This window comes from Hibiscus syriacus, unplaced genomic scaffold, assembly GCF_006381635.1.
Source record: "Hibiscus syriacus cultivar Baekdansim isolate YM2019G1 unplaced genomic scaffold, ASM638163v2 tig00111584_pilon, whole genome shotgun sequence".
In the NCBI taxonomy this organism is placed as follows: domain Eukaryota; kingdom Viridiplantae; phylum Streptophyta; class Magnoliopsida; order Malvales; family Malvaceae; genus Hibiscus; species Hibiscus syriacus.
This window is the reverse complement of record NW_024063127.1, coordinates 1,815,271-1,826,968: the sequence shown is the minus strand read 5'-3', so window position 1 is coordinate 1,826,968 and position 11,698 is coordinate 1,815,271. Positions and strand designations below refer to the sequence as shown.

General features: G+C 34.3%; 1 pseudogene; it reads right to left on the bottom strand.

Moving 5' to 3' along the window:
• Nucleotides 1-300: 300 nt before the first annotated feature.
• Nucleotides 301-11,086, bottom strand: LOC120165595 (annotated as a pseudogene).
• Nucleotides 11,087-11,698: the final 612 nt, after the last annotated feature.

Sequence of the window (11,698 nt, the reverse complement as noted above, 5' to 3'; positions counted from 1 at the left end):
TTAAGAATATATAAGTTAAAAGATTTAACTAATCAAGTATATCAATGCTAAATTAATTTGATCAAATAAAAAAATACACACCATTAGTTTACAATATAAGAACACAAAAATATTAATCATCAATCTTAATGATGAACAAATACAATATATCATTTAACTTATATCAATGCTAAAAAAATACACATATCATTAACAAAAGGTTATTTCAACAAAAGCAGTAAATTTTACATAAGCTTACTAAACTACAATCCCCACGATTTTGAAAGCATAGTCGACAACAACAACACACACATTCAACTCTTAGTACTCATCTCCCTCATCACCATCTTCACCGTCGCCAGACTCAGCACCAAGCTCCTCGTAATCCTTCTCCAGGGCAGCTAAATCCTCACGGGCTTCAGAGAACTCACCTTCCTCCATGCCCTCACCGACATACCAGTACATGAATACTCTCTTTGCATACTGTAGACATCAATTTTCTCAAAAGATAGAACTAGCAAGAGTTCATCTTTTAAGAAGACTCTTCCACCACCATATCTTTTAAAGCAACAACCACACCAACAGACGTGCAACAACCGAGCAAGGAGTCTATTTGCATTAGGATTCTATTGTTAATAGGATTTTAAAAATAGTTAGTTTTTTTACTATAAATACATGTAATCCTCCCCATTTGTAAGACACGATTTACATATAAGATACAAAGGAAAGCACGAAAAAATACAAAGGCAAAGCTATTGTAAAAGATTCGAAAATGAAATAAAAGGTAGCATCTTTTTTTTACATTGATTCGTTCATTTCTCGCATGTGCATGTTATTTTTCTTGAGATTCGGTTTGAATAACCCAAAGCGTGGGTTGCGCCGATGACCAAAAAGGGGTGGGGTTTCGAACCTAGATCTACTCCCGATGCATGTTCATTTTTTTAAAGTATTTAATATTCCCCATAAGTCAATCTTAATCTTTAATTTACCTTGAAATTTACCCTTTAATTTTACTTTTATATTAATTTCGTCCCCAATATATATATATTTTTAATTATATTTTTTTATTTATTTACTTACTATATTCCTTTTTTATTGATATTATATTATTTTTATTATATATATCTTATATCATTATATATATATATATATGTGTGATGTATTAATTTTTCTCCATTTACTATGTATATATATTTTTTCTTAATATTATATTTTATACGTTTTTATATATATATTTTTTCTTAATATTCTATTTTTTTATTTATATATATTATATTTTTATTTTATTTTATTTTTTTCTATTTTTTTTAATATCATGTATATCTTTATTTTTTATTTGTTTTACTTAGTATTATATATTTATTATTTTTATTTGTTTTAGTAAATACTACTTTATATGTACACATTATTTTTACTCATTTTTAATTTCTTTTACCTTTTTATTTTTTACCCTATTAATATTTTCCCTTTATCTGTGTCTTTGTTTTTTAACATTTTATTCATTTTGTTTATTTTTATTATTTTTTACGTATTTTGTTATTTTCTATTTTTTCTTGTTTTTATTTATTATTCTCACGTTTGCACACTTGCTATCCTAATTCGATTTTATACTCCGCTATGAGTCAAACGTTTTAATCTTTTAAGGGTATTCAAATCAATCAATTGTAAGTAATTTGAATCGGGTCTGTTAAATTTTAATTTAAATTTCGAATTTTTGCAACTAAGACAATCGGCAAATTAATTGGTACCGAAAGGGCGGTTCAAGGGTGTTAATCTTTCATTGACCGTAACCGACTCCCGAACCCGACACATTTATGGTAAAAACGTGGATCAGGTAAGATGGCGTCCGACCCACCTAGATTCGTTTTAAAATGGTCGGTGGCGACTCCAATCCATAATTTTCAAGTCGAAGCCCAATTCTGGGGCCCAACCGAAAGACGATTACGACAGCTTGGCGACTCCACTGGGGACAGGTAAGTGAGTCATGCCGAAATTAATTTTTGGTTGTCTTTTTTTATCGAAAATTACAAGTTTAAATTTTAATTTATTTATTCGATTCCAATTATTTATCTTTGATTATTTTTTAAGTAAATAGTTGTACTGACGTTTTTTCGATGATTTCAGATTTTTAAAAAGTTTTCATCTCTAGCTCTATACCTGAGCTCCGAACCCTTTTAAGTGGGGGTGAAAGCGACGCATTCGTGTGAATTTATTTACCGTGCAGGCATAGCAAGTAGCCTTCGGGATTCATATACCTTATGTCTTCGTGTGAATTTATTCACCGTGCGGGCATAAGGGAATGTTTCCTCTCGAGTTTAACTTAGTCCACATAAGCTTGTAATGGGCTTAGGACTAAGGATATGGTAAGCCCAAGGGGCACCGGCAAGGAGAACTCGGGTCCCGTTTTTTAGAACCTAAATCGGGAGGCTATGGAGAATTAGAGCCCACCCCAAAATCTCATTCTAAACCCTAGACTGCTTTGTTTCATGCTTTACTTTCTGTTCAAAGCATGCGAACTAGACAAATATGCGGTTAGGATTTGTGTGGAATTATCATGCAGGATAGAGATCATGTCCGGGTATGGATTAAAGCATGTGGGGTAGATATCATGTGGGGTATGACCTTTTATTTTCATTATTATTATCTTTACCTTACTAACTCTTTTCAATTTTTCTCTCATTTATTTTATTTTCATCATCTGCATCATTTAAAAGAGGTGTTGATCCACACAAAAAAACGTGTTCGTTAACCATAAATAATTTGCATTAATGAACAAAGGGGTTGTAATACAAGAGATGAAAAACACAGGGGTCCGGCTATGGTCAGAAAAGACTTAGAAAGAAAATGAGGACAATTTACAAGACAACTATGTGTCACATTCGATCAAGAAGACATGGTGCCCACAATCAAGTACATCAAAAGTTAACTTTTCAAAAATGGGTTGATAAAGATGGCAGGGGTAAGACGAGAAAAAGGTTACTGACATCGAGAGTCCATTCAAAACAACAAGAACAAGATGGCAAGTCATTGTCGACAAATTCAAGAAACAAGCAAATGAACTTCAGATAATCCCTTTGATGGAGGATTTCAATGGAATTTCTGATTCAGCAAAGGATGAAAGCTAGAGATGCAGTCATTCGACACTTTTTGGGAACCAGTACAAAAAAACAACTCAACATTTTCACGGTTCATCCAGAGAGCCGGAGTGGTTCAACAGATTATTCAACCGGTGAAAGACTAAGGCAAATGACTAGTCAACCTGTTCCGGGTCTAGAGGATTTAGTCCGGATGTACCTTTAAATATGTTTATTGTCTCTTAAAAGATAAAACACTTTTGTCCCAATAAAGGTTATTTACAATAACATATATGTTTTTTGATCAATGCCACAAACATTTCAAGCACTTTTGCATTTTGCATCTACATTTCATTTTTAAGTATTTTCATAAACACAAAATTTATTCATGGAGAATTCATTCATGGATGCTCCAAATATTCCTCTGAGAACTATAAGGCGCTGAAGCACAAGATCCAAAACCTGTTGGATTCAGAGGCATGGACAGTCGAAGAAGAGGGAATTGCATATACCATTTTCACATGGAGGATTGTTTTGTTTGAACACGTCTTTGATCTTTTGCTTAATCTTTTAAACGATTGAATTTATGCTACTTTCTAAGGTGGAGCAATTGAAAAAAATTTAATCTTTAGTTCTTCGAATATTAAATGAATTAAGGATTCTTTTAATTCTTCAAGAATTATAGATTTTTGACATATGGCAAGATTAGACCTTTCTTATCCTGTCTCAAACCCCAAAATAAAATACATTGATTCTTTACCCAAAATAACTCATGGTCATTACCAAAAAGACCAAGTTTTGACGTTACCACCCCTTTGAAACTTTTTCATACCATACCTTTCTTTGAGTCGATAAAGTCACACCATTGTCTTTTTAGACTCAAAATTGACATTTTTATGCCACCAAAACCCAAGGCATTAAGTTGTTCATTTGAACATGAGCATTCTTCTAAGACACAACTTGGGGCATCTCGTAGGGAGCCTGAACATTGAGACATGTTGGGGGCAAGAAGCAGAAAGAAGAATTCACTCGAAATAATTCTATCATGCATTAATTACACTATTTTCATGTGAATAAAATTAATCCTGAAAATCTATCCCCCTGGGAGTACCTCTTCTGTGAAAGCTTCTATGTATGAAATGATGAACGGCTTTCTTTCTTTACCCCTTCACAACAGGAGAAAATATATATCACTTGTGTCCCCTTTTGAGCCTATAGTATTTTTCTTCTGATTTAACCCTAACCAAGGATCACCCTCCACACTGGGGGCAAGGTGGAGAAAATCTGCTCGCATGAGTGAAGACATTGATTCAGATGAGATACCGAAAGGTGAACCAAATGCCAAGTGCGAAGATCAGAACAAAAAGAGAAGAAAAAAAAGCAAAGAGAAAATAAAAAGAGAAAAAAACAAAGGAAAACTGAAAAAAAAGAAAACAAGATGCATATGCAAAGGTTCTCTCGATTCAAACGACGCATCGAGATTCAAACTATGAGATTGATCAAGCACAATCATTTCCGAATCACTGAACCACTTTACTCGAAGATCATAGAGCATCAAATGAGATTGATCAAGCACAATCATTTCTGAATCACTGAATCACTCCACTCGAAGATCATAGAGCATCAAGAGAGAGACACATACGAGCAAATTCAAATTGAGCAAGATATGATTGAATACATCAGAATGAATTGATCCTTGGTTCAATCACCCTTAAGCACTTGTTTGTGCCTTTTATCCATTTCTTTCATAACCATGAACCATGACCTATGTTACATGCCTTAAAAGTCTCTTCTAATCATACATGAAGTTCTGAACATAAGAGACTATCTTCATATTTCATCCCGCCCATCAGGATTAATCTTTATTTGCAAAAAATAGTGTAATTAATGCATGATAGAGAAAAATAACAAAGGGGGGTTCAAGACGTAAATTACGAATGACGTCTTGAAACCAAAGGAGGATTCGAGTTGAAAACCTGAAAAGGCAACTCGAATACGAAAATTGGGCAGTTGAGGTGATCGCACAAATTCCTTGATAAAGCATCGCACAATCCGAGCATGACCATGAAAGTTGGGAGTTGGAGAACACTTCCAATAGAGGAGCATACAAGGTACCCCATCAAACCTTTGAACATCAAATAAACAAAAAATGCCAAACCTTTGACCAAACACAATAACCTGAGACTTTTTATCCTTTCCTTACTTAACCATTTCCCAAAAATAGTTTTGATCTTGGCACGTGTCAAATAGCTATAATTTATTGAAGGATTAACATTGTAATTAATTCTTTGATATCCAATGAACTCTAGTTTTATTATTCGTCTCAATTGTAAAATCATAAAAGTGGCAATATTTTCAAAACTTCTGATTAAACATTTTTCGAAACTCTTTTAATTGATATTTTCAGAACTTTGAAAATAAAAGAGAAATATTTTTTCAAACAAGACAATCTCTCTAGAGTGGATCTTGGTAAATGACATGTGGCTCTCAGACAATAATCTCATGCTTAGAATTAATGTTGAAGCAAGAAATGAGGAACAATAGTGGCACTTTTAATGTTGGGGCATTTTTGGAGATTCAATATTGAATATTGGGGCATCTCCGGGGATTCAAAATCCTAATGCGAACGATCAGATCTTCCGAAGGCTTTTCCTCTACATGTAGGAACTAGCAGGCAAAAAATGAGATTCTGTCCAAGGAATAAAACAAAAACTCATTCATTATGCATACATTTTAGAGCATCATATTTATCATTTTTTCACATACATAAGTTTTACAGCTTTAGAGTCAAGTTTCAACTTCAAGGCGAAAGATATTTGATTCAAAAGAGTTTGTAAAAATCGATGGTGGTTGCTTAACTCAGCAGCAAGAAGTCACACTTCAACCAACTTGACAGATTGAAAGATCGACATTCATCTTCAGATTCAACATTTCCAATATAAATTTTGTCTCGCTTGAGACAGTCTCATTTAATGCAGATGATTATCTCACTTGAGATTGCTTTTCTTAAAACAGACTTTGTCTCACTTGAGACTGTTTCACTCGAAAGAAGGCATTTCATTTCACTCAAGACTGTTTTTAAAAAGAAGATTTTATCTCGCTTGAGATAGTTTCCCTTGAAACAAAATATTGTCTCCCTTGAGACAGTTTCTCTTGAAACATAAACATTGAAAACATTTCCTTTGAAACGAATTTTGTCTCTCTTGAGATAGTTTCCCTTGAAACAAAATTTTGTCTCCCTTGAGACAGTTTCTCTTGAAACATAAACATTGAAAACATTTCCCTTGAAACAAATTTTGTCTCTCTTGAGATAGTTTCCCTTGAAACAAAATTTTGTCTCCCTTGAGACAGTTTCTCTTGAAACATAAACATTGAAAACATTTCCCTTGAAATAAATTTCGTCTCTCTTGAGACAGTTTCCCTTGAAACAAATTTTATCTCTCTTGAGACAGTTTCCCTTGAAAAAAATTATTTGAATATGTTTTATTTGAAACAAATTTCGTCTCCCTTGAGACAATTTCTTTTGGAACTAAGTTTTGTCTCTCTTGAGATAGTTTCTCTTGAAACAAATTTCGTCTCTATTGAGACAGTTTCCCTTGAAACAAAATCTTTGAATTTATTTCCCCTAAAACAGATTTTGTCTCCCTTGAGACAGTTTCTCTTGAAACACAAAATCTTCAAATTTATTTCCCTTAAAACAAAATTTTGTTTCCCTTGAGACCGTTTTCATAAAACAACAGATATATTTAAGATCGTTTCCCTTGAAACGAATTCTATCTCTTTCGAGACAACTTCTCTTGAAGCATCATCTGAACTGTTACACTCAGCTCAGACACATACTTGAGATGGTCGAGAAGCATTTCTCAAATCAAAAATAGAATGTGCACATCAGATTTGAACATTTGAAGAATTTAAGATCAGGGATCAGAACTTGAAGATTCAAGAATCAAGATTCCAGACAGGCAACTGGAGATCGAGATTTCTCTCCAGAGCCCCAAGATAATATATGTTCATAACATCACATATATGCATAACTTTTTCAGGTTTTGGCTAGAGTCAATTTCAACTTCACGATGAAGGATATTGAACTCGAAGCGACACGACTGGCTCGAGAGTAGATTTCAACTTCACGACAAAGGATATCTAACTCGAAGCCAAACTTCACAATAAATGGGGGCATCCACGGTTTCAACTTCACGGCATAGGTAATCGTGTCCACTCGCAACATACAATACTTGGATTTCAACTTCACGACGAAGGATATTCAAGTCAAGGCTCAACTTCACGACGAAGGGGCCATCCACAATTTCAATTCCACGACAAAAGATATCGTGCCACTCGAGACAACACAAGTTTAACTTCACAACGAAGGGACGGCTAGTTGTCAACAAACAATTTCCCAGTTTCAGAACCAATTTCAACTTCACAGTGAAGGATATTGGATTCGAGACAACACAAGTTCAACTTCACAACGAAGGGATGGCCGACTGTCAATAAACAACTTCCCAATTTCAGGGTCAATTTCAACTTCACAATGAAGGATATCCATTACCAGGCTCAACTTCACGACTAAGGTGCCACTCACGGTTTCAGCTTCACGATGAAGGGAATCGTGCATACAAGCAACATCCATCTCTAGATTGGATTTCAACTTCATGACGAAGGATATCCAACTCAAAGAAGGGTTATCTGTCAACAAAGACCTTCGAGTTCGACTACGCTCAGCTCCAAGGCACATCATTTACAGCATACCTCAAGGCAAGAAGGGCTATCTGTCAATAAAATTATAGAGTTCAATTCCATTCAGCTCGATAACACCTCAATCACACTATTGTCCGGCTGCAATCGATGTTTTCAAGCCGAGAAGAAGATCTGGGTTAGCCGTGCCTTAGTAGCAAGAAGCCTTTTTTCCGTCAGCATGGCTTAAGTCGAGAAAAGCTATCTGTCAGCGAAGACTTTTCGAGTTCATTTTCATTCAGCTCGAGAGCATATCAACCACATTGTGGAGTCAAGGGATTACTTTCCAGTCGAATTTTTAGCCAAGGTCTTTAAACCGAGAAGAAGACCAAAGTGGACTACAACGAGAAGCCACGTTCTGATTCAAATCATTTCAAGATGGACTCGACTTCGCGACGGAGGAGCCATTCGAAACTCAATTCGACAGGGAATTATTCTTCAACTCCACTGAACGAAAATTTGTGTCTTTTTATCTTTGTCCTATTTTCATTCCACGAAAAAGGACAAAGAGGAGCAGCTGTAGACACTCATTTTCTCAAAAGATAGAACTAGCAAGAGTTCATCTCCTAAGAGGACTCTTCCACCACCATATCTTTTAAAGCAACAACCACACCAACAAACGTGCAACAACCGAGCAAAGAGTCTAGTTGCATTAGGATTCTATTGTTAATAGGATTCTAAAAATAGTTAGTTTTTTTACTATAAATACATGTAATCCTCCCCATTTGTAAGACACGATTTACATATAAGATACAGAGGAAAGCACGAAAAAATACAAAGGCAAAGCTATTGTAAACGATTTGAAAAGGAAATAAAAGGTAGCATCTTTTTTTACATTGATTCGTTCATTTCTCGCATGTGCATGTTATTTTTCTTGAGATTTGGTTTGAATAACCCATAGCGTGGGTTGCGCTGATGACCAAAAAGGGGTGGGGTTTCGAAATTTCGAACCTAGATCTACTCCCGAGGTATGTTCATTTTTTAAAGTATTTAATATTCCCCCTAAGTCAATCTTAATCTTTAATTTACCTTGAAATTTACTTTTATATTAATTTTGTCCCTAATATATATATTTTTAATTATATTTTTTATTTATTTAATATATTCCTTTTTTGTTTATATTATATTATTTTTATTATATATATCTTATATCATTATATATATATATATATATATATATATATATATATATATATATATATATATATATATGTATTAATTTTTCTCCATTTACTATGTATATATATTTTTTCTTAATATTATATTTTATACGTTTTTATATATATTTTTTCTTAATATTCTATTTTTGTTTTTATTTATTTATATATATTATATTTTTACTTTATTTTTTTCTATTATTTTTTTCTTAATATAATGTATATCTTTATTTTTTATTTGTTTTACTTCGTATTATATATTTATTATTTTTATTTATTTTAGTAAATACTACTTTACATGTATACATTATTTTTACTCCTTTTTAATTTCTTTTACCTTTTTATTTTTTTACCCCATTAATATTTTCCCTTTATCTGTGTCTTTGTTTTTTAACATTTTATTCATTTTGTTTATTTTTATTTTTTTATTATTTTTTACGTGTTTTGTTATTTTCCATTTTTTCTTGTTTTTATTTATTATTCTCACGTTTGCACACTTGCTATCCTAATTCGATTTTATACTCCGCTATGAGTCAAACGTTTTTATCTTTTAAGGGTATTCAAATAAATCAATTGTAAGTAATTTGAATCGGGTCTGTTAAATTTTAATTTAAATTTCGAATTTTTGCAACTAAGACAATTGGCAAATTAATTGGTACCGAAAGGGAGGTTCAATGATGCTAATCCTTCTTTGACCGTAACAGACTCCCGAACCCGACACATTTCTGGTAAAAACGCAAATCAGGTAAGATGGTGTCCGACCCACATAGATTCGTTTTAAAATGGTCGGTGGCGACTCCAATATACATTTTTCAAGTTGAAGCTCAATTCCTGGGCCCAACCGAAAGACGGGTACGAGGTCAAACTTGTGGTCGATACGAGAGAACACCTCTGCAACGCTAGTTGAGTTGGAGATCATGCACAATTGCACACCGCTCTCAGCACCTTGGCAAGATCACCACCCGTAACAACGGTTGGAGGCTGGTAGTTAATGCCACATTTGAATCCAGTAGGACACCAGTCAACAAATTGGATGGTGCGCTTGGTTTTGATGGTTGCCACGGCAGCATTGACATCCTTAGGCACCACGTCACCTCGGTAAATCAAGCAGCAAGCCATTTACTTGCCATGGCGAGGATCACATTTTGCCATCATCGACGAGGGCTCAAATGCACTGGTAGTGATCTCTGCAACGGATAGCTGCCCATGGTAGGCCTTCTCAGCTGAGATGACAGGAGCATAAGAAGAAAGCATGAAGTGAATCCTGGGGTATGGGACAAGGTTGGTCTGAAATTCAGTGACATCCGCGTTTAAGGCACCATCAAACCTCAAGGAGGCAGTCAGTGATGATATATACCTGAGAAACCTGAATCATTAGTTGTAAGAAAATTACTGAGCATTCCCTGTTACAAGTAGATCACTTAACAGATGAGGCAATGAAATATACCTGAGAAACCAGGCGGTTAAGGTTGGTGTAAGTGGGTCGTTCAATGTCGAGAGACCGCCTGCAAATGTCATAGATGGCTTCATTATCAAGTAACACAGCAACTTCAGTGTGTTCCAAAAGGAAATGGGTGGAGAGGACACTGTTATAGGGCTCAACAACAGAGGTTGAAACCTGTGGTGAGGGATACACAGTGAACCCCAGCTTGGACTTCTTTCCGTAGTCCACTGAGAGGCGTTCCAGGAGAAGGGAACCAAGTCCAGAACCAGTGCCTCCCCCCACAGCATTAAAACAAAGGAACCCTTGCAGACCAGTACAGTTATCAGCCAGCTTGCGGATGCGATCCAAGGAAAGATCAACAATCTCTTTCCCAACTGAGGAAAACAGATGGTAGTTAAAGCAACCAGCATTCCAAGCTGCAAGAGCAAAATACAAAACTGAAGATGACAAGAAATAATACTGGTATAATGGCCACGAACAAAGTTGTTAGCCGCATCCTCTTTGCCACTAATGAGCTGTTCAGGGTGGAAGAGTTGGCGGTATGTTCGAGTCCTAACCACATCAATTACAGTGGGCTCAAGATCTACAAAAACAGCACGAGGAACGTGCTTTTCGGATCCTGTTTCACTAAAGAAGGTGTTGAAAGCATCATCACCTCCGCCAATGGTTGTATCATTCGGCATCTGACCATCATGCTATATAGAACACAATACAAGTTTTAGAAATATTATAAAAGTAAAATATAGAAAGAGCCATTGACAAGTAAACAATTTGTTGTTATAACATAGGGCGATTATGGGAGTAAAGTGATCACGAAGTGAAAAGAGAGAAAAATCAAGACTTCGAAGATGTATATGGAAAACACAATAATCAAACAAAATTTGATGTCTATTCTACAACAATGGCGAAATTACTGAAAACTCGTAATAAGTCTACACAAAAATCATTAGAACAATCAGCAGAAAACTAAGAAGAAATCTGGGAAATTGAAAATTTACCTGAATGCCGTGCTCAAGACAATATAAAATCGTATATTTTTTTAATTCTAATTGTAGAATAAGAAAGACCATATATAAAATAATTATTTTTAAATTAAAAAAAAATCTTTTATATATTTTTTAAATAAATTTTACCAAAAAAAAGGAGAAAGTGAAATTTTACTCCAACTGAATATTTAACTCAAACTATATTTTAACTTATATTATTAAAATTTTACGAGCAAATTAAAAGTCATACTCATACTTCTTAACATATGAAATATCATAAATACTCTCTAAAATTTGCATTTTAATTTAAGCATACTAATT